A 21423-nucleotide genomic window follows, 5' to 3' on the forward strand; every position below is an offset into this window, starting at 1 on the left:
TATCCATAAACATAGTATTCTAAATATGAATAATATGGTCATTTCCTCATATATATTTTCATATTTCAAAGAATCAGACATCATTTCAAGACGAACCAATTCAAGATGAACCATTAAGCAGATGTATCACTTAACAAAAATGTGGGAGGGAACTCAAAACCAAAAGCATTATATTTAAAACAGATGCTTTAGTATCTGAAACAGAAAAGAAAATCTAAAATCACAGAATGAAAAAGAAAAATGGTCACTTCAAAAAAACCATTTGTGTTACTTTATATTTCAGGAGGGAGATATGTTAAAATATTTACTTTGGCTACAATTAATCAAGTATGGAAACATTGATGCTAAAGGAGGAAATGGAATAAAAAGAAACCCAATGAGGCTTTTATATACTTTGCATCCTAAGGACTATAAGATTTCCTGGCATATTAAAGACTATAATTGGAGAGATCAATGATGAAACAAATTAGTACAGGGCATTTTTCCTTCGTCTCATTAAACTCCCTGAATCATGGAATTTAAATTATACATGGAGATGCTCTGTCAAAACGCTCTCCTGCTTCTCCAGTAATTGAAAGCAACTGGATGTTTGCCCCTGGTCCACAACATCTGGGAAACTTTCATCCTTTTTTTTTTTTTTTCCGCAAGTGTGTATACACATAAAAGCGAGTATCTCTAGTTTTCCAAATAGATTTCAACTTTGTCCTCATTCAGCATTCTGTTGAATTTTAATTTGTCATTAAAATTATGTCATAGACATAGCAAAAGAAAATCAAGGTGAAGGGAGACCTACTTTAGGCTTGTGTACAATTCTTGTTATGTTTACCTGGGCCATATGTTTATCCTGCCCTCAGGTGTGTGCTAGTGGCATGACATTTCAGGGTTATTTCACTTGGGTTTAGGATTCTTTTGTGGAATGCAGCCTCTGAATTGTAGCCCCTGGGAGCTAAGACAGATAAGGATGGAACTCAGGTAAGTTCTGCCTCAGAAGTTGAGACGTCCCGGGGCTATTGGCCTTCTGAAGCTGACAGTGCTTCCCAAGTCCCTGTGACTGTTTCTCCAAGACAGATCCCAGCTCTGACTTCACTCTTCTCTTTACCTGGGCGACCCCTTCTTTTGAAGTGAGATGGAAGCTATTACTACAATTGCAAGATACAAGGGATCTTAAAATATACAGGTCTGTAAATATTTTGACTCTTCATTCAAAACATCTCTAGGATTTGTACTAGAAATAACTCTTTACACTTAAGCCGTAATGTGCTGATTTTCAATATCTCATTGTGTTTGGAATAATTGAGAGCAATCCTATAAACATCTTAGAGTACTTAGGCAAAAAGGAAAGTCAATCAGTAGTTAAATTCTTCATTAATCAGTAGTTAACTTGGGATATATCTAAAAGATATGTTTGAAATGACTATTGGTAAAATATGATTTTAGGAATTGTTTCTAAAAAGATTGATTTTTAAAAATGACATTGAACAACATAAGAATAGTTTTTTCAAAAAACTCTCCCTGCACAATTGGTAGGCTTTTTAGCAATATAAACAGGACTAAAGCTTTGAAATCAAACATGAAAACTGAAAATATATCAGAAAAGGAATTACTGATTTTCAAGCTCTAGATCAAGAGAGAGAAACAAAGAAAGGAAAGACATCATAAGATGAAGACATTTTAAACCCAAATTTTACAAATAATTTTTGTTTTTATTCTGAATATTGGTCCCTAGAAGAATGTGTGCATGGTAGGGGTAGGGGTCACCTACAGAGATGGAATTTTCATGTCCTTCTGCAAAAATCGTCTCCTTCACTGGTCTGCCACTGTCATCACCACCCTGCCCAACTCTGTTAAACTTCCTGCCTGAAATTGTCATCATTTCAAACCTCTGTGGTGAATTAGACAATTGATGAGAAAACGCTAGACAAAAAATACTTCATATTAGACTGAACTGTTTGTATTTCAAAACTTTTCCACTGTTATCTCTGAGGAATTCCTACCCCTTCATTCTTAAAATCCCAGATTGAAGAACTTCTCCTTCAGGAAACCTTTAATAACATTCCTCACCTGTTTCCTGTGCATTCCTCTCCCTGACACATTGATGGCTTCTTCTTTTGTGCTGATTCTACACCTTGTATGGACTTTAACTGTATCATTTATAACCATTGAATCACACTTGATTACCGACACACTTGTAAGACATACTGCGAGAACTTTGAGAATAATGATATTTTTTTTTAGCTTCAAAGCATTGCTAAGAACCTGTCTTACACGGTCAGCTCAACATAACATGTGTTCATGAGTAAATTATGGGAAGGTGAAGAAAAGTCCTGGGGCAGTGTGGCATATCAGCTTTAGCTGATCATGGCTCTGGAAGCTTGAGGGAAAGGATTACTTCAAACGAATTTTGAGAGGAATGGAGAGTTTAATTTAATGGGTAGTGTTTCATTTTGGCAAGATAAAAACGTTCTGGAGACTGGTTGTACAACAATATGTATATACTTAACACCACCAACTGTCCACTTAAAAATGGCTAAGATGGTAAATTTTATGCTTTGTGTGTTTTACCACAATTAAACATAAAAATTAAAAAAACAAAGTTGGGTGGCAAGGAAGAGGACATATGAACACAAGAAATCATAAGTGACCTAACGATCCCTCAGGTGTGTCAAGTGGAGGTAGTAGCCATGACAACTGGCTACTCACACTTGGTCCTTTTCCTTTTTGGTGCATAGCGTTTCACAAATTATATCTTGTTTGATTTCCTTAGCAACCCTATGAATGGAACACATTTTTTATCCTCCATTTTAAAGACCAAGAAACTAAGATGAAAAGAAGTGATTTGTTTGTGTGAATTGAGCTGGGGATCTGTTGGGTCACTGCTGCGGTTGGCGGGTCAGCTGTCCAGTGTTAACCACATGGTCTGGGCTCGCAATCCCATGAAGACTGGTCCCACCTGCAGTGCTTTAGGCTCGGAGGAAGTCACTCTGCACCCACTTTCCCCTGGAGCTCTGGTAGCTGGTCCAACATACTGCTATTAAGAGGTCATCCTGGAGTGAACAAGAGAGAAAGATTTTTCTCTCAAGGATGGCAACGGTCCTCTGAGGCAGCTAGTCTCCTCTTTGATGGAAGACACATTGAAATCTGGTGAGGGTCCCTTCTCCACCCACATTCCCTCGATGCTATTATTATTATCATTGTTACAATACATGAGCCCTGGTGGATCATGGGAGACTGAGTGGTTTTGACTGCATAGTATCAGTGTTTATATCTACTTGTTCTTGTCTGCTTGGCCAGCCCTCAGATCCAGGTGTTATATACTCTTGTGCACACTATAAATGCCACATTCTGAGCCAGCCTTAGCTGAGCCAATTGAATCACAGGATTGCAAACTATTAGCTCCTGAATTGCCCAAACATTGTCCACATGAGCCTCAGCTGATGCAGTGCTGGCCACTGTAACACAACTGCCTTTATTTTTATAAATTTATTTATTTTTGGCTGTGTTGGGTCTTCGTTGCTGTGCACAGGCTTTCTCTAGTTGCGTCGAGCGGGGGCTGCTCTTCGTGGTGGTGTGTGGGCTTCTCTTGTTGCAGAGCATGGGCTCTAGGCACGCGGGCTTCAGTAGTTGTGGCTCTTGGGCTCTAGAGCGCAGGCTCAGTATTTGTGGCGCACTGGCTTAGTTGCTCCGCGGCATGTGGGATCTTCCCAGACCAGGGCTTTAACCTGTGTCCCCTGCATTGGCAGATGGATTCTTAACCACTGCGCCACCAGGGAAGTCCCTGTAACACGACTACCTTTAAACCAACTCAGAGAATTCTGTTTTTTAATGCCAACAAAGTCCAGATTTAGGAGTAAGGCAGAGACCTCTAATTCTTCTCTTTCGGCTGCCCAGGTGGAGACTATGTTTCCCAGCCTCTCTGGCAGCTGGGCGTGCCCGTGAGACTGAGTGTTGACCAATAAGATGTGAGCAGGAATAGTAACTTCTAGATTGGCTCTGTTTAAGAAAGTCACTTTTACTGCTTCTCTGCCCTCTTCCATGAACCTGTCCAGTGCATAAGCCTCAACCACGCTGCCTTGGATCATACTCGAGGGCAGGGTTTCTCATAGTTTTTGGTCTCAGGGCTTCTTCAGACTCTGAAATATTATTGAGGACCCCAACTAGCTTTTGTTTCTGTGGGCAAATTTACCATATTTAGAAAGTAGAAGTAAGAAAATTTTATTAATTATTTAAGTCATTTAAAAATAACTGTAATAAACCTATTACATATTAACATAGTATTATATACTAACATATATAGTACCTTTTAATGAAAACTAGCCATATTTAAAATTTTTAATTATTTATGAATTCATTTAAAATAATAAAGCTGGTACATGTTGATAAGTAACATATTTTAATTAAAATAACTATATTTTCCAAGATAAAAGAATTAGTGAGAAGAGAGGAATTTTTTTACATTTTTGCAAATCTCCTAATGTCTGGCTTAATAGAAGCAGCTGGATTCTCACATATGCTTCTGCGTGAACTCTGCTGTGATAGGCTCTTTTGCTTGAAGTATGTGAGGATGAACTAGCCTCACACAGATAAGTAGTTGGAAAAGGGAGGAGTGTTTCAGTAGTCATTTCAGACAGTTTTATTCTTCTTTGATACTGCAACAAATATAAGTGGTAGTTTCTTAAAGGTTAGTTACAATGTGAAATCTGAAACTATATCAAATAACTTTCATACTGAGGTACATGAAGAACATACTGGTCTGTTTCGCACTTTAAATGGATCTCTTACCCATTCATGACTTTACTATATTGCTTCACCAAGTTGTATAGATCTTTCAAATGTTGACACATTTTATTATACAACATCAAAGCATCCCAAGTATTCACATCAACAGCAATCTCAGAAAAAGCAAATGTAAGTAACTTAAAGACAGTCAAGTCTTTAAGTACTGGGAAGCTGTCAAGTTCAAGGTACGGGTACAAATTTTCCAAAATTGTAAGTGCTGCTTCAAAGCTCAAATTTTGTAATTGGCAACAAGTACTGTCAGTTGTTTTTCGTGATTTGCTTTTTTAATTTTCACAAAGATGTCGGTCAAACACCCAAATCTGAATAAGAACATGTGTCTTTCTGCTAACTTTTCAAGTGAAAATCATGTTCTGTGGAGAAAAAAAAAAGTAGCTAGTTCTTGAAACACAAAATTGCACAAGTGCTTTTCTTGGAGACAAATACATTACCTTGGAATGCATCAAACCTGATGCATACTGCCAAATTCATCACCCAGAATATTAAAAAGAATCAAGAGTTAATGAAATTAATACTTTTTACTGCTTTATCAAAGACATTTTAAAGTGAAACTGGCTTTTCCCCTTGTGACTATGTGGCAGTAAAGAAATACTAGTCTACTTGGACCTTTTGGTGTCCCTGCCTTGATTTATACCAGCAGTTTTACCTACCATTGCTTCTGTACCATCAGTTTAAACGTCAATGCAGTGAAAAAGGCATGCTACCTTAGTATCATTACGAAAATAGTTTTGACCTATGATCTTCCTGAATGGGTCTCTGGGATTCCAATGTGCATTACTGGGGAAGGTCAAGGCCTTCAAGTTCTTGGAAATTTCCCCAGTGTCCTTGTGGAGCTGCAACAAGATGTTAAATGCAATGCCACAGTGGGGGCTGCCCACAGAACCTAGACTTATGACCTACTCTTCTGGGTATTTTTTATTCCTAGCTGAGATAAACTGTCCAGAATGGGAAAGTGAGCTCCTTATAAAACCTTTTTTTCAGGGCCTGGGAAGATGAGGCAGGAACAGTAAGAGGCGTGCATTGGTGGTTTGCCAAAGTCCCTACAGCCACAAGCGTCCTCGGAAGCATAATGGAACATGTTCCAATGTTTCTGAAAACCAGGGTAACCAGGGTCACCAGACATTACTTTGCCTTGAAACTGTTCCACCCAAGACTTTGTAGCTTCTGCAGCCCCATCTGGGGATTACCAATCCATCCCTCTATCTGCTCTGCCAAAAACTTCTCCTCCATCCCACCCTTTCTCAAGATATCCGAGGGAGCTATGGGTTTCCTGTGCCCTTGCAGTCAGCTCTGTAGGTACTGCTCCAGAAAGCTAGCAGGGTCCTTTCCAGGCTTCTGGTGGCCTCATCGGGAGAACAACACTCTTATGATCGTAAGTGAAGCTTGTTTCAAAGTAAAGGACATAATAGGGAATGGGGAGACTGGGTGGAATTCTGGTGGTGTCCTGGGAATTCTGTTTGTGGTGTAATTCTGATAACATCTTGGCTTTCCCTGTTGCTGGTTTATGATTCATCTTTCTTGGGTCTGATAAGTTGGTTAGCATTCATCTCTGCATTTTTAGATTCCAAAAATTTATTATTTCACTCTGAGTCAGCTCTGGGATGGTGACAATAGACCTCTCTTTTCCTGGCATCACCATGCCCTATTGGTCACGGTCCATACCCTGACAAATGTGTCATATTTAATCTCTAAAAGAGGACCCAGGGCCACTTTACGTAATTATAAATTTGCCTATTTGACAAAGGCACCTGACCCCAGGAGTGAATGGGGACTGGCACCCAGCCCTGTTCTGCTCACCAAACGGTATTCCCACAGGGCTAGATCTGCCCAGAGAGGGCATCTTTTTCTCTTGTCTCCATATAAGGGGTACCTTTCTTTAGCTCATACCAAGATCTTTCTATAGGGGCTTGCGGACGCTCTATCAGGACTTACCTTGGCCTATCCTGGGTCCTTGGAAGGATGTTTTCCTTCATGGCCTGCCCATTTGTGTCCTACTTAGAAGAGCCTTTAAGGCCTTCCAGATACAAGTCCCATTGTCTATTTCTTTCTTTCTTTTTTTTTTAAATATCCCAGAAATTTATTTAATGTTTGCTTGATACATTTTATATAGAAAGGTTAGGACCATTTGCTTTGGGTGCCCCTGGTAAGGCTCGTGGAGGCACTGAACTACAGAGGGGCGCCAATCTGGAGACATCAGAAATGGAAATCACACGCCCCGTTTTATGACTGTTCTTAAAGATTTGTCTCTAGTGAAATTAGGCCACTCCCTGAAAAAATGCTCAAGATGTTAGAGCTCCTGTGTGAAAACAGCTGACATTTAGGAGGGCATTTCACATTTTGGTCTGTCGGAACATTTAAATACTTCGAAATAAAAACTACTCAACTTTGAATCTTTCAATACTGGAAAACTTTCAAGTCTAGGGTTAACAGCCAGGAAGACTGCTTTGTGTTCCTTAAACTGGACTCTGTTGCCCACAAAGTTAACCTTCGGCTTTGGTTTCCATTTCTTCCGCATTACAGTCTCCATCCACTTCTGCGTTTTCTCTCTCTAGCCTATCCAGCTGCCTTGCAAGTTCAGTCTCATCTGTATCTGTCACCACGTTGGGCTCCACTTGAACACTGAAGACGCCCCTCTTTTCCTCAGTCTTTTCTTTTATGACAGCCATAGCTTGGTTGAGGACAGAGAGGCCTTCTGTTCCTTCCAGGGTGGCTGTAGTCATTACATACCGAGGAGGAACTATTAGATTAATCTTGAGGGCATGGTTTCTGTAGAACAATTCAGACCTGCTCTCAGGGCTGCTTTTACAGCATTGATGCCTTCATAACCATAACAAGCCACTTCACTGTCTGCTCGAATTTTGACAGCTTGTGGGGTTAAACACCTATTAATATTGTTAATGAGTACTTCCTGTTCATCTCCATTCAAATCTAAGCTATCCAAAATAGATGGGTCTGAGACTGCGTGCTTAAATGCATCATAGGCGCCGTATCCGGGTCTCTTGTACTTGTCATGGAAGACTCAAGCAGTCCCCTGGAACAGGCTTTCCAGCTGTTCGTCCTTGGTGTATTCTAAGACCTCAGCAACATGACGAAGAATGCTGTAAACAGTTGTGGATTTGGTAAATTTATCTTCACATTTGATCATTTGATTGCTTCCTCGGAGAAACTCTTCTGTTTGAAAAATCAGTCCATCCTTTTTCTTTGTCCACTCTAATGACAACCACCCATTCATTCCTGCCAATTCGGATGAGCTTGTTTATATAACGGATACGCCTTCTGGACAACTCACTCAGAAGAATCATGCTTTCGATGTTGTTGTATTCCAGCAAGCTGACATAAGCTCCCATTTCAGCAATGGACCTTACCTTCGCCATCACTACATCTTCCACTTCAGGAAATTTGTGCTGATAAAATCTACAAATTAGACCGGCATTGTGAGGTATGTGTGTTGAATTCCCCACTGGCGTCCCGCGCCACGCTCTTCAATCAGAGAGATCACACTTGATCCGCCCACAGCAGCCGTGGACTCTCCTCAGCATCCCATTGTCTATTTCTTTCCTGCCCAAACTGGCCTTTGTGCAGGGCCCTGGGGGAGCGGCCCAAGAGCTGTACTTCATCCCTGCTGGACAGCTGGACTCTCCAACTAAATTGCAAGGACTAGGTTCTACCAACTGATCTCCTTCCTGTGTCCACAGCTAATGCACACCCTGTTCCTCAGCAAAAAGAAAGCCTTTGTTATATATAAATATAGGAAGGAGTATCTGATAAGCCAGAGGCCAGTATACAGCCAGCAAGCACCAAGCAGCCACTGGGGAGATTACGTGAGTGAGGACAAAAATGTGGTTTTTCTGTCATCACGACCAGACGACCCCAGCTATGACAAGATTATACATAGTCCTAAAAGTGGCTACTCTTGCTGTTGCTACAGTTCCCTTGGGCAATCCTTTGTCTAGAGCTGCTGCACGCGACAGAATCTGTTACAGATATTTCTTTCTTCTTTCCTGGCCCCTCACATCAAAGAGTGCTGAGAGCTTTCTGTACTTGCTGGTCCCAAAGTGTCTGCAAATCCCTGGTTCTTTTCATCATGGCCTATGTAACTAGTTCCTTTATTTAAAAGTCTTAACAATGTCCATCTGGGAGTACGGTTGGTTTCCTGCTTCTGGCTGGTCCTTACATCCTCATGGAATGACAGAACCATGGGGACAAAGAGAACATCTTATAAGCTTGGAGGTAGAGGTGGGTGGTTGGGAGAAGATGTTGGCAGAGAATGATTGTGGATTTTTCAGTAGCAACTGAGAAAGTTAGAAATCAGTGGAGCAATTTCTTACAAATTCTGAAAGAATTATTTTTGACTTAGAATTTTATTCCCAGTCAGCACATCAATTAAATATGAAATAGACTGAAGATATTTTCAGAACTTCAGGGTCTCTAGGAATTGACATCCTTTCTTAGGAAGATACTGGAGGAAGTGCTCCATCACAACGAGGGTAAACAAATGAAACGGAAGATGGGGGCCTGGGAAACAGGAGATCCCGTGGGAGACAGGGATGAAGGGAATCCTCCAGGTGAGGGCCAGGGGAGAGCCCAGGACGGCAGGTGTGTGGCAGGCACAGGAAACAACTGAACCGGTGAAAACAAGTCAGGGCTCCAAAAGAAGCATTAATAGAATATTGAGAGGAGATTTAGACAATGCAGAAAAATTTGAAAATGTATTAGTGATAAATATCTAGAAAACAAAGCAAAAAACAGCATACTTCTGGCCTCAACTGTGGATAATGTAAACACTGACTCTTGATCTAACTAAAATTAATATACAAGCATGTCAAAAGTACAAGGCAATAGGAAGTGTGTGATTGTGTGTGTATGTGTGCGTGGGTGAGTGTGTGCGTGCTGTGTGTGTGGTAGTGGTGGTGGTGATGGTGGAAGTGGGGGAGACATGAAGAGCCATCTAGGCCAAGGCACCAGCCGGCTGATAAACAACATCTGAAGCTGACAAAGCAAGAGCAATTACTATAAGCCTGGTACTGAATATATGGAAGTAGATGCTTAAAGAATCAGCTGAAAGATTTGAGAGTGGTTGTCTTTGACTAGCAGGAGATGGAAGGGAGCTATGAATTGCTATTTTTGTTTTGTGATCTATTTTCCTTTTTATAACAAACCTTATAAACTCTAAGTTATGTGCAGGTTTAATTTTAAATTACCTATTATAAAAAACCCAAACTAAAACCTAAATATGGGGAAAAAAGATGTGAGAATGTAGGGATTTATGTGATTTTTTTCTTTCCTCTAATTTGCCTTATTAATAAATAGTCTTCCACAGTTCCAAAGCAAAAACCCATACCATTAACATGTGGATCTGAAACAAAACAGCTGGGCAGAAAACATTGCTCCCCTGCTACCCTGGGCTGGTTCAGGAGATCTTGCCAGATGGCATACTTAGTACCCAGATAGCTTTGATCTCTGAACTGCAAATGAACATCCCATTTCCTTCCTGAACATGGTCAGAGCTCTCTGTGTTCCAGTCACACCTCCCTCCTCGACCTCCCTAACCCTTGAAAGTTGTAGTGGGTTGAATCATGTTCCTCAAAAAGATATGTCCAACTCTTAACCCCAGGTACTTGCAAATGTGACTTTATTGGAGCTAGGGGCTTTGCAGATATTATTGATATTATGTTCAGGAGCTCAAAATGATATTAGAGTGGGTCCTGGGTCCAATGACTAGTGTCCTTATAAGAGAAAGAGAGGGAAATTTGACACACAAACACAGAACAGACACAGGGAAGAAGGCCACGTGAAGATGGATGCAGAGATGAGAGTGATGCAGCCACAAGCCCAGGAGCACCAGGAGCCACCAGAAGCTGAAAGATGCAGGAAGGATCCTTCCATAGAATTTGTAGAGGGAGCATGGCTCTGCCAGCACCTTTATTTCAGACTTTTGGGCCTCAGATCTGTGAGAGAACCAATCTGTGGTCATTTGTTATGGCAGCCCCCGGAGGAAACAACACAACACACGGATGCAGATGGAGGAGAAGCAAGCCTTCGGGCCTGTGGTGTGAGTTTTTCAGGTTCTCTTCTCAGCAAACAAACATTTGCTGAGCTCCTGCCATTTGCCAGGCTGTGGGCTGGGCCTCATGGCTGGAGATGAGAATTTGGAGGCTGAGGCATTTGACCAAGGTGCTGTGGGCCATGTCACAGCGTTTGGGCTTCATCTCCTGAACCAGAATAGACCACTGAAGGATTGTTAAGATGAGTTTGGTGCTTTGGAAAAAGAAGTTGGAGCAGAGGGTATTATGGAGAAGGGATTTTAGTGGGGACTTGGGAAATGTCAGTTAGGACCGGGATTTTCAAACAGGGAGCGTGGGGCCCTTCACTGAGGAGACTTGGGCAGGAGAAGCCTGTGCTGTCTGAAACAGAACATTCAGCAGGCCTATTGTTTTCATATTATAGATGACAAGAAATCTCAGCATGGGAAAATCTTGGAATTTCTGCATAAAGAAATTCTGCATAAGAGAGCATGACAAAACGTTGTAGGGTGATGGATTCTAAAAGATTAATCATAGTACACCCCATATTTTCTGAGTATTTTACTATGTACTATGCCACATGCTTTCTACTTATTTCACTTAATTTTCTAACAGAGCTGTGAGGAGAGTACTGCTACTAATTACCTCTATTTTAATCATGAATAGTTGAGGCTTAGATTTGGGTCAGGTCACACATTTAGGTGGAGCTGGGACTCTAACTCAAGTGACTGTGCTCCTTAACCATTCCCCAACATTTCACTCCCTTAAAAAAAATTAATTAAAAATGTATTTTTAAAAATTTTATTGAAGTATAATTGATTTACAATGTGTTAATTTCTACTGTACAGCAAAGTGGCTCAGTTATACATATATATATTCTTTTTCATATACTTTTACATTATGGTTTATCACAGGCTATTGAATATAGTTCCCTGTGCTATACAATAGGACCTTGTTGTTTATCCATCCTATATATATTAGTTTGCCTCTTCTAATCCCAAACTTCCAATCCTTTCCTTCCCCACCCCCTCCCCCTTAGCAGCCACAAGTCTGTTCTCTCTGTGAGTCTGTTTCTGTTTCGTAGATATGTTCATTTGTATTGTATTTTATTTTTATTTTATTATTTTTTAACATCTTTATTGGTAGAATTGCTTTACAATGTTGTGTTAGTTTCTGCTGTATAACAAAGTGAATCAGCTATATGTATAAATATATCCCCATATCCCCCTCCCTCTTGTGTCTCCCTCCCTATCCCATCCTCTAGATGGTCGCAAAGCACCAAGCTGATCTCCCCATGCAATTCAGCTGCTTCCCATATATGTGATATCATATGGTATTTGTCTTTCTCTTTCTGACTTACTTTGCTTGGTATGATAATCTCTAGGTCCATCCGTGTTGCTGCAAATGGCATTATTTCATTCTTTTTTATGGCTGAGTAATATTCCGTTGTATATGTATATGTATATAGATATAGATATAGATCTATCTCACATCTTCTTTATCCATTCATCTGTCGACAAACATTTAGGTTGCTTCCATGACTTGGCTATTGGAAATAGTGCTGCTATGAACATAGGAGTACATGTATCTTTTTGAATTGTAGTTTTGTCTGGGTATATGCCCAGGAGTGGGATTGCTGGATCATATGAAAACATTTTTTTTTAGCTTTTTGAGGAACCTCCATACCATTTTCCATAGTGGCCGCACCAATTTACATCCCCACCAACAGCAGTTCATTCCCTTTGAAAGGTTTAGTTCAGTGGCTAATAGGATGTGCCAGAAATTATAAGGATTTGAATGAAGGCAGTGACAGTCAGTCTGGGTGGGAAGACAGATGTGAGGGCTATTTCAGAAGACTTGGTGACAAATCAAACAGGGAAAAGTGAGGGGAAAATATAACTTGGTACACAAGCAGAGATACTATCCACACTTTTTTCTTTCTGCTTTGGAAATATTATATGATATTTAGAGTTTTGTGTTTCAAATATTAAGAGTTTTGCAGAATCAACTCAATACAATCTGTCTAAAGCAGTTCACTGTATCTTGTGGTACAACATCTGAGCCATAGAATGAATGTAATTTCATGCAACCCTACTCATCAGTGAATTCTGTAGCAAAGACGATATAAAATTCAAATAACCACACACTAGCTTCTCTCCTGGATGGTTAGACTTCTATAGAATGTGTAAATAGATGAAAAGATTTTACAAAATACAGTTATGTGTCATCAATACCCTCAATTGCAAAACAAGCCTGATTTTTTTTCCATTTAACTTCATTTTGGGAAATCCCTGGCACATATTTTATGCCATGTTTAATAAGTGCCTGTATTGGTTTGCTAGGGCTGCATAATAAAGTACCACAGACTAGGTGGCTTAAACAACAGAAATATATTTTCTCACAGTTCTGAAGGCTGGAAGTCCAAGATCAAGGTAGCAGCAGGTTTGGTTTTCTGCTGAGGCCTCTCTCCCTGGCTTGCAGATGGCTGCCTTCCTGCTGTGCCCTTACTTGGCCTTCTCTGTGCATCTGTGTCCAAATCTCCTCTTCTTATAAGGACACCAGTCATATTGGATTATGATCCACCCAAAAGACCTCATTAACTTAATCACCCTTTAAAGACCATATCTCCAAATTTAATTATATTCTGAGGTTCTGGGGGTTAGGACTTCAACATATGAATTTAGGGTAGGGGACAATTCAGCCCACAGTATGATCCAAGGTCACAAAGGTCAGAGCCATATTCACACTGTAGGAAGCCGTTTCTTGAGATGATGGGATCCAGTTGCTCAGGCCATTTGGACAATCAGAACGGAGCCAAAAGTGACTTCACTGTGGGACACTTAGCGAAGTTACCTCCCTCTTTCTTATTACATGGCCTGTTTCCCAGGACTAGAGAGAGATTTCAGTCATTCTTTGGCATTATTACTGGCCGTGGGGACCTCTACATCTGATATTTGAAAGGGATGAGAACATGGGTGGGTGGAGGTTGAAAGTATTTGTTTAGATACGAGTACGTGGAGAGGCTGAATGAAATGGTGCTGGAACTGGCAGAAACACTGGAGGTCAGTGCTCTGGGGCTTCTAGAACTATGTCCCCTTCTCCCTAGTGCAACTCCCTCTATGAAAGGTCACCGCACATTCATCAATTTGACATCATGGAGGAAAAGCTTCCTTTAATCTTGTTTTTCAGTATATATGATTCAAAGTCCATTTAATAAGGGAAAAGACTGTGGAGGTACACGTATATTTCCTAATAAAACAAGGTGAGGGGGAATTTTTTTTCTACATATTGTTTGATTAAAACACATATTTCCAACTAATTAGCTCTGTAATAAAACAAAACAGGATAACAGCCTTCTACTATTTAAAAATCCTTTCCCGTCTCCCCACCTGAAGTATTCTTCTGTTCCCCTGTCCAATGAATGGCCTTTTTTTTTTGCTTCACCTTTGGCCTCACACTGGAGTCTCAAATCTGTATCTACCACCTAGAATTTTCCCCTGAGCTTCAGGAGTTGATTGCCAGTTCTCTCTAGGTCTTGCCACTTCACTGCTCTATAGGGCACTTATACTCAATATGTACAAAAGTGAATTTCTTTCTAAAAATTTATTTTATTGAAGTATAGTTGGCTTATACTGTTGTATTAAATTTCTGCTGTACAGCAAAGTGATTCAGTTATACATATATATACATTCTTTTTCATATTACTTTCCATTATGATTTATTACGGGATATTGAAGATAGTTCCCTGTACTATACAGTAGGAACTTGTTGTTTATCCATTCTATATATAATAGTTTGCATCTGCTAATCCCAAACTCCCAAAAAAGTGAGCTTACTGGGGTCCCTCAGAAATGCTGCTCATCTTCTATATGCCCCATCCTGGTTCATGAAACTTACTTAAAGAACTCAGAGTTACACTTGCTTTCTTCTCACCCCTCATCCTACTGACTCTACATCTTAAATATTTCCTGGTTATGCTTTCCTCCTCCTCCTCTTAAATTTAGATCCCAGCCATCTTTCGCCAAGCCTATTGCATTTGCTTCCCCAGGTGTCTCCCTGTCTCCTGTCTCACCTCTTTCTCCTTTCCTTGGCATCCTAAACCTATAGACTCATTTCAACTTCCTTAGCCTAGCATTCCAGGCTCTCATCCTGGGCCTGGCTACTTATCCAACATTCTATCCTGAAACACATCTTTTCCTACAACTGTTTACAGACAACTTGTGTTGCTTTAATATAGCCTGATGTTTCCCGACTTGAGGTCATGAGCTCATGTGCTTAAGCAAACTCCTACTTCTCTTGCAGGCATTACGCCAGTGGAATGCTTTCTTTGGTCCCCAGAACTTGGACTTGGTGCTCTTTTCTGTGGTTCATGGCGTATTGTGCCCATCCTTCATTTCACTGAACTACTGAAGTGGACCAGTTTCCTTATCTGTCTTATACATTAGATGTCCAATTCCTTATAACAAGGGAGAGTTTTATTCACCTCTGTGCCTCTGGTATCTAGTCAGTGTGCGCGGCATAGTAGTCCCTTTAAGAATATTGAATAAACAAATGTGAAAGTGCTTTGAAAAGTTTCAAATCTGATGGAGGTATAGGGACTCTTTTTATAAACATTATCCCTTAAACATCTCTAATGAACTATTGTTTTATTGTAAGAAGATCAGTGGAATCTGAGTTAAAAGCTTCAAGTGCCAGTCTGTGTCTATGTATAGTAGTTAATTTCCTTGACTGTAAAATGGAGCTAGGGATACTATCTAAGCCAATTGTTGTGAGAATCAACTGCGATAATGTGGGCAAAATTTATTTCTAAACCTTAAATGCTGTTCTATGAAAACATGAGTTAACACCAACTATGCTCGTCTTTCTAAAACTATATCCACCTACCTATCTATCTATACATATTTGTATTTACACACATATGTGTATTTTTTTGTACTGTGTCCTGCTTGGCTATTTAAAATAGATCTTCACCATCTGTGTAATGTTCCCTTGAGTGGTGATTCAGTGATTTCCTCATTTTCGAAAGAGAACAAATTTTTTTTGCTAAGATTAGGTCTCAGGGACCTCTTCATCATGTATGAATGCAAATAAAAAAGAATTATCTATTCAAATTCAACCTTTTCTCAAAAATACAGGGAAGAACCTGGATCCTATTTGGTAGAGAGAATTGTTCCAAGCCAGAAAAAACAGTGGTTGGATGACCTGAGCACATATTTTTATTTTACTTGAAAGAACCAATAGGTTTCACCAAAATTTTCAGGTATTTTGAGAGCAAGTGGGCGTTAGCACTGATTTTGGATTTAGGAATGAAAAACAGCTCCTCCACCCCCTCTCCCAGACATTTTCTGTTTTTACACAATGTATATAGAAAGTGCTCAATAATTAGGGTGATCTTACCTCCCATTTTATTCAGAACAGTCCTGGGATGTCCCTTTGTCTAGGTGGAATAATAAAGCAACCCTTCGTTCTCTAAACTACAACCCCAGTACCTGTTGAATGAATGAACAAATGAATGAATTTTTATCTTCATCCAACTAAAGGAAGCAAAGATAAACATTTCAACTGCAACATTTTGCATGACATTATCTAGCAGCATTTTACCTGGAAGCATAATTCAGCCATAGAAATAAAGATTCAGGTTTTCTAATATAGAAGTAGAACGATGTCCCTTCTCTCCCCAATTCTCTTCTCTCTTTTAACTTTCGCCACTTTCTTCTTTAAAAACGTAACATAGTGATCATGCTGGACAGACCTATGGAGCCGTCAAGGTTCAGGAGAGGGAGCAGCTGTTGGCAGAATCAGACCCTCCAGGTCACCAGATGTCAGTGTCATTTTCACATGATGTGTGACTTTAACTAACCTGGTGATGAGATTTATAACATTTTATTGACGTATAGTTGATTTGCAATGTTGTGTTAATTTCTGCTGTACAGCAAAGTGATTCAGTTTTATATATATATATATATATATATATATCCTTTTTTTTTTGCGGTATGCGGGCCTCTCACTGCTATGGCCTCTCCCGTTGCACAGCACAGGCGCAGGCTCAGCGGCCATGGCTCACGGGCCCAGCCGCTCTGTGGCATGTGGGATCCTCCCGGACCAGGACACAAACCCGTGTCCCCTGCATCGGCAGGTGGACTCTCAACCACTGCGCCACCAGGGAAGCCCTATATATTCTTTTTCATATTCTTTTCCATTATGGTTTATCACAGAGTATTGAATATAGCTCCCTATGCTATACAGTAGGACCATCTTATTTATCCATCCTATATATAATAGTTTGCATCTGCTAATCCCAAACTCCCAATCCATCCCTCCCCCACTCCCCTCCCCCTTGGCACCCACAAGTCTGTTCTCTATATCTGTGAGTCTGTTTTGTTTCTAGATTTATAACATTTATCTGTAGAATTAACATTGGCTCCATTGGATCCATAATTTGAGTTGCTTCAATCTGTTTCAAATGGAATTAATGTTATTATAGTTATGGGTTTATTGTGTTTGTCCTTTGACCTCTCCATCTCAGAACACCTAGAGATACAGGAAAGCAAGTCCTTTAATGTGTATAAAATAAACACCTGCTGCCCCTTTGGGAGACTTGCCAGGAGTAAATGCACATGACAGAAGCTCTTCGCAGGAGACTCTAGGACTCCTGTGGCAGGAGGTCTAGGCAGGCTGAGCAGCACTGTTGAAATCCTCTCCTCTGGACTGAAAGTGTGATCCATGCACTCCAGTTAGCATTAGCAGAAGCTGTCAGGCCAGGGGGCCTGGTGTGGGCTGCATAAAGTCCTCTAAAGCTGCTGGTAGTGGCTGCCAGGTGTTTACTTAATACCCTTGAGCTGGGACAAAGGAAAGTTTATGGTGTAGGATCCCGCTAAGGGAATAAACGCCTAAGGGAATGGAGGAAGCTAATTAAGAGGAAAATCGGAATCCTGCTGAGATTTCATTTCCTTAAGTGCTCCGGACAATCGTGGGCTGGGTTACCTCGCCCTGCTGCTGTCATCTTGTGGTCCTACTCTGGATGTAGATCCCCACCAAATGTCGGCCCCTGGCATCTGAGAACACCCGCTGGTACAGCAAGTGTAATGGGGCCTCCAACCTGAAACCTGGGACTGCCAGACAGTACAGATGGAGCCCTTGGACTAAGAAGGAAGGGAGGGACAAGGTGATCTCACTCTTATGTGGAGTCTAAAAAAGTCTACTCCCAGAAGCAGAAGCAGAGACTAGAAGGGTGGTTGCCAGGGCCTTGGGGTGGGGGAAATGAGGAGAGGCTGGTCAAAGGGTATGAACTTCCAGTTATAAGGTGAATAAGTTCTGGGGATCTGTACCTCATGGTGACTGTAGTTAAAAATACTGTCTTGTTGGGACTTCCCTGATGGTGCAGTGGTTAAGAATCCGCCTGCCAATGCAGGGGACATGGGTTCGGGCCCTGGGGTGGGAAGATCCCACATGCCGCGGAGCAACTAAGCCCGTGCGCCACAACTACTGAGCCTGCGCTCTAGAGCCCGCGAGCCACAACTACTGAGCCTGCATGCAGGAACTACTGAAGCCTGCACACCTAGAACCCGTGCTCCGCAATGAAGATAAGCCATGGCAGTGAGAAGGCCGCGCACCGCAGCGAAAAGTAGCCCCTGCTCGCCACAACTAGAGAAAGCCCGAGCACAGGAATAAAGACACACACACACATACTCTAACATGCACGCACACAATGGTAACTATGTGAGGTGGTGGATGTGTTACTGAACTTGACGGTGGTGACCATTTTACAATGCAAACATATATCAGATCACATTGTAGCTGTGTACCCTTCATAGAGGACACACTGGGGCAAAGTCTGTGGAGCCGAGTCCACAACCAGGCACGCTGGGTGGCAGGGCTCAGGGGTGAGTTCAGCTGGTAGAGCAGGTGCTCAGACTCTTCATGGAGGCTTCCAGTGGGTAAATGACTGTCTTTTGGATCTGCCTGACATCCCGATTCGTCGTTAAGAAAGTCACTTCACAAACGAGGTAAATTAGGCTCATGTGAATAGCCAGTATCTTTCCAACTTCTTATATGGAATCTGGTTTTTAAGAGAGAGAGCTTACATTCTGTCATTTGGGATCATTTCCAGTGGTTGAGGTCTTATGTAGCATGACTGAGCATCATCTTACAAACAACTTGCCTTTGCTTATTTTGATAGTGTGACAAAGTGAACATTTATTGGGACAATAGTTCCCGAGGGAGGTGAATGTACAGAGTGGTTACAACCTGTGCTAGGGATACAGACAGACCCAGCTCTTAATGGTTGCTTTGTCACTTTCTAGACCGTTTCGCATCAGTAAAGTGGAACTAATAACCATGAGGGATTAGAAGAGATTTAAACCTGTGTCTTTACATAGTAAACCTGCCTTGAATGAGACCAAATGGTTTATGAATGGATTTGTTAGGGAAAAAGAATCACAACTGCTCCTTACCAGTGGAGACTGTGGGCTGGGTTTCCCTGTTCTGCTCACTCTGACCTTCTCTAGGGGGTTAGCATTTGGTCAGTCACTGACAGATTGTGACTTTGCCTGAAGAACGTGTCCATCTGCAAGCTCTTGTATAATAGACGTAAATCCCATTAAGGCTCCCAGGACTGGTTATGACCCTGAGGTGGGAAGGGATAGATAGGTCTTCTGAGGTCTAGGTTATACAAATTCCATCATCATAGGAAAAATAATATCTAACATTTTTTGAATATTACTATGTACCAGGGACTGTGCTAATGTTTTATTTTTAAATTTTTTTTGGCTACGCTGCACAGCGTGCAGGATCTTAGTTCTCTCGACTAGGGTTCAAACCTGCACCCCCTGCAGTGGTAGCTCGGAGTCTTAACCACTGGACCGCCAGGGAAGGGCCGGTCCTAATGTTTTAAGTGCATTTTCTTACTTAATCCACTAATGACTCTATCAACAGTCAATACGTCCTCCTTTATTAAGAAAGTCAGAAATGCAGAAATTATCAGGGGATTCGTTTAAATTGCAAGCCCCTTTTCCCTGCTACAGTGTTTCTCCTCTAGCTTTATTAAGGTATAATTGATGAATAAAACATATATTTAAGGTGTACAAGGTGATACATTGTGAAATGATTGCAGCAATCAAGCTAAGTAACACATCAACTCATGTAGTTATCTTCGTGTGTGTGTGTATGTGTGTGTGTGTGCGTGGTGAGAACACTTAAGATTTGCTTTCAGCAACTTTTGAATACATGCTATTATTTACTATAGTCACCATGCTGTACATTAGATCCCCAGAACTTACCCATCTTATAACTGGAAGTTTATACCCTTTGACCAGCACCTTTCCATATCTCCCACCCTCCAGCCCCTGGTAATCTCCATTCTAACCTCTGCTTCTATGAGTTGACTTTTTTAGATTCCATGTAAAAGTGAGATCATAGATCATACAGTATTCATCTTTCTGTGTCTGGCTTATATCACTTCGCCTGACGTCCTCCAGGTTTATCCATGTTGTCTCACATGGTAGGATTTCCCATTTTTAAGGCTGAATAATATTCCGTTGTGTGTGTGTATGCACATATATACCACATTTTCTTTCTTTATTCATCAGTGGACACAGGTTGTTTCCATATTTTAGTCATTGTGAATAATGCTGCAATGAACACGGGAATGCAGGTACTTCTTCAAGGTACTGATTTCGTTTCCTTTGGATATATATATTCGGCAGTGGGATTGCTGGATCGCGTGATAGTTCTATTTCTAATTGTTTGAGGAACCTCCTTCCTATTTTCCATAGGAAAATTTACCAATTTACATTCCCACTAACTGTGTGTGAGGGTTCCCTTTTCCCCACATCCTCACCAATACTTGTTCCTTGTCTTTTTGATAACAGCTATCCTAAGACGTATGAGGTGGTAGCTCATTATGGTTTTGATTTGCATTTCCCTGATTATTAGTGATGTTGGGTAGTGATTCAAAATATCAGTTGATTTACAAAGATTCCACGTATGGTTGTTCACACACTTCTGTAGGGCAATGTACATTGATGGATTTGGGGTTTTGAACAGTGTTCTTTCAGGTTCCAGAGTAAATTCTGTTTCTTCTAATTCTTAATCTGGTGGGTCAGGAAGGGAAAGGGAAAACTTTGGGAACCCTCGGAAGCAGCAATGAAGAGCCTAACCGGTCTCCCTGTCCTGGGGCTTCCATGATGGCGCTCGCTCAGGTCAGGCAAGCTGCTGCTCCTTGGGCAACTTGGAGTTGGCTGGACAGGAAGTAGCCTGGTACAGCAGAGCTTGATCTTTACTGCTTGTTCCTGAGGATGAAGGAGCTCCATATTGTGCTTTGCCTGCACCACTTCTTTCTGCTCCCTCCCCCTGTACTCTGGGCCCTTAACATGCCCTTCTTTCTCTCCCTATCCCCGTCAAAGTCTACACTCAGATTCCTCTGTCAGAAGCTAGCAGTGATTTCCAAAATGTGATACAAGGACCATACACACCAGAATTTCCAATGGGGCTTATAAACAATGTAGATTCTGGGCCCCATTCCAGGAAGCTCTGCTTCTCTGAAGGTGAGACACTGGGAATCTGCATTTTGATAAGATTTTTAAAAACTGAAGTATAGTTGCTGTAC

The 21423-nt window shown here is 41.2% G+C and overlaps 1 pseudogene; it reads right to left on the minus strand.

Moving 5' to 3' along the window:
* Positions 1-7274: 7274 nt before the first annotated feature.
* Positions 7275-21127, minus strand: LOC132427630 (eukaryotic translation initiation factor 2 subunit 1-like; annotated as a pseudogene).
* Between the last annotated feature and the right edge of the window lie 296 nt (positions 21128-21423).

Source organism: Delphinus delphis, chromosome 6 (genome assembly GCF_949987515.2).
Source record: "Delphinus delphis chromosome 6, mDelDel1.2, whole genome shotgun sequence".
Lineage (NCBI taxonomy): Eukaryota > Metazoa > Chordata > Mammalia > Artiodactyla > Delphinidae > Delphinus > Delphinus delphis.